We start from the raw sequence: 2,500 nt of genomic DNA, 5'->3' as shown, positions 1-2,500 counted from the left end.
GAGAGAGAGAGAGAGAGAGAGAGAGAGAGAGAGAGAGAGAGAGAGAGAGAGAGAGAGAGAGAGAGAGAGAGAGAGAGAGAGAGAGAGAGAGAGAGAGAGAGAGAGAGAGAGAGAGAGAGAGAGAGAGAGAGAGAGAGAGAGAGAGAGAGAATTTCCATACTAAATGAGAAAAAATACGAATGAGAGGAAGAAAGACATGATAACCGGGGAAGATGAGACACAATAAAAAAGGAAAAGATTATTATTAGAAGGGAAAAAGGAAATATATGGAAGGAAAAATACAAACCGGTAAAAGACAAGGACAGGGAAAAATATTCGATAATGAAACACAAGGAGGAAAAAAAGAGGGAAGGGGAAAGGGGAGGGAAGGATGAGGGAAGTCGAGGTCAAGAAGGAAGGAAGGAAAAAGGAAGGGGAAGGGGGAGAAGAGGAGAGGGGAAAAATGACCCATCAAGAAAGAGGGCACTTTTATCCCCTCACTCTTCCAACCTCTCCCCTCCATCACTTAGCTCCCTCACGTCCTAACTCCCCCGTTTCCCCTTTCCCCTCATATCTTCCCTCTCTTTCTTTCCTTTTCACTTCCATTCCTTTTTTCCTCTTCATTCTTCCTTCCCCTTTCCCCTTTACTTCCTCTTCCTTGACCTCTATTCTTTCCCTTTCTTTGCTTTTCCCGTCTTGTCCCTTTTCCTTTTGTTCCCCGTTTTTTTCTCTCTCTTCCCTCCTCCCCCTTTCCCTTTTAATTCATCCCTCTTTTTATTCCTTTTCTGTTTCCCTTCTTTCGCCGTTCCCATTTTTTTCTCTTCGTCCATACCCCTTTTTCACTTCCTTCCTTTCCTTCTGTACTTTTCTTTCTTACTTCCTCCTTTTCCACTTATCTCACTTTCCCTTTCTTTCCTTTCCTCTCCACAAGTTTTTCCCTTTTCCTCCTCCTCCATTTAATTTTCCTTTTTCTCTACCCTCTCTATTTCATCCCCCTTATCCCATTTCTTTCCTTCCTCTCCTTTTTTTTATTCTCAGTCCTACCTTGTTGCTCTTCTTTCTCGATCCCTCCCTCCTCTTTTCCGTCCACGTTCCCCTCCCTGCCCCACACAGTCCCACCATAACAAAAGGGGCACGGAACCAATATACCACGGTTTCCACAAGACTCAATTTCAACCTCTTGACACAACCCTTTTTTCTTTCTGTTTTTTTGCCAGCTTGTTTGATTCTGAACTAAACGAGACGGTAAAGGAAAAAAAAAAAACGGTCAAAAAAATCGAGGAAATACATAAATAAAATAAGACGTGTATTCGTGTAATTGAATAATGCGCAAAATGATTCCTAATATATATATATATATATATATTTTTTTTATGTAGGAGGGGCACCGGCTAAGGGCAACAAAACTGCATTAAAAAAAAAGGCCCACTGAGGTGCCGGTCCTCAAACAGAGTCGAAAGCGGTAGTCAAAAATTACAGATAAGTGTCCTGAAACCTCCCTCTTGAAAGATTTTAAGTCATAGGAAGGTAGAAATACAGAAGCAGACAGGGAATTCCAGAGTTTACCAGAGAGAGAGGGAGAGATGAATGAATGAGAATACTGGTTAACTCTTGCATTAGAGAGGTGGACAGAATAGAGGTGTGAAAAAAAAAAAAAAAAGTCTTATCCAGCGAGGCCGCGGGAGAAGGGAAGGCATGCAGTTAGCAAGATCAGAAGAGCAGTTGGCATGAAAACAGCCGTCGAAGATAGCAAGATAAGCAATATAGCGGCGATGAGAAAGAGGCTGAAGACAGTCAGTTAGAGGAGAGAAGTTGATAAGACGAAAAGCTTTTGATTCCACCCTGTCTATAAGAGTGGTGTGAGTGGAAACCCCCAGTCTCATCAACTCCTCTCCTCTAACTGACTGTCTTCAGCCTCTCTCTCACCGCCGCAATGTTGCATATCTAGCTGTCTTCTACCGCTATTTTCATGCTAACTGCTCTTCTGATCTTGCTAAGTGCATGCCTCCCCTCCTCCCGCGGCCTCGCTGCACAAGACTTTCTTCTTTCTCTCACCCCTATTCTGTCCACCTCTCTAACGCAAGAGTTAACCAGTATTCTCAATCATTCATCCCTTTCTCTGGTAAACTCTGGAACTCCCTGCCTGCTTCTGTATTTCCACCTTCCTATGCCTTGAATTCCTTCAAGAGGGAGGTTTCAAGACACTTATCCATCAATTTTTGATCACTGCTTTGACCCTTTCATGGGACTGGCATTTCAGTGGGCATTTTTTTATTAGATTTTTGTTACCCTTGGCCAGTGCTCTTCCTACATAAAAAAAAAAAACATGTGAAGTATACTTCATACATGGATGGACAAGGCCCCTTTACAAAACTGGCAGGTGTGGGGGTGAGAAAAACTGGCGCAGACGACTCAAAACGCTAAAAGAATATAACACTATAATCTTTAAATTGGCTAAAACATAATTCCTAAATCACGTATACAATCACACAATTGATCGTCTCTAGTGTTAGTTTCCTTA

Source organism: Scylla paramamosain, chromosome 11 (assembly GCF_035594125.1).
Source record: "Scylla paramamosain isolate STU-SP2022 chromosome 11, ASM3559412v1, whole genome shotgun sequence".
Lineage (NCBI taxonomy): Eukaryota > Metazoa > Arthropoda > Malacostraca > Decapoda > Portunidae > Scylla > Scylla paramamosain.
This window is presented reverse-complemented; position numbering follows the sequence as displayed.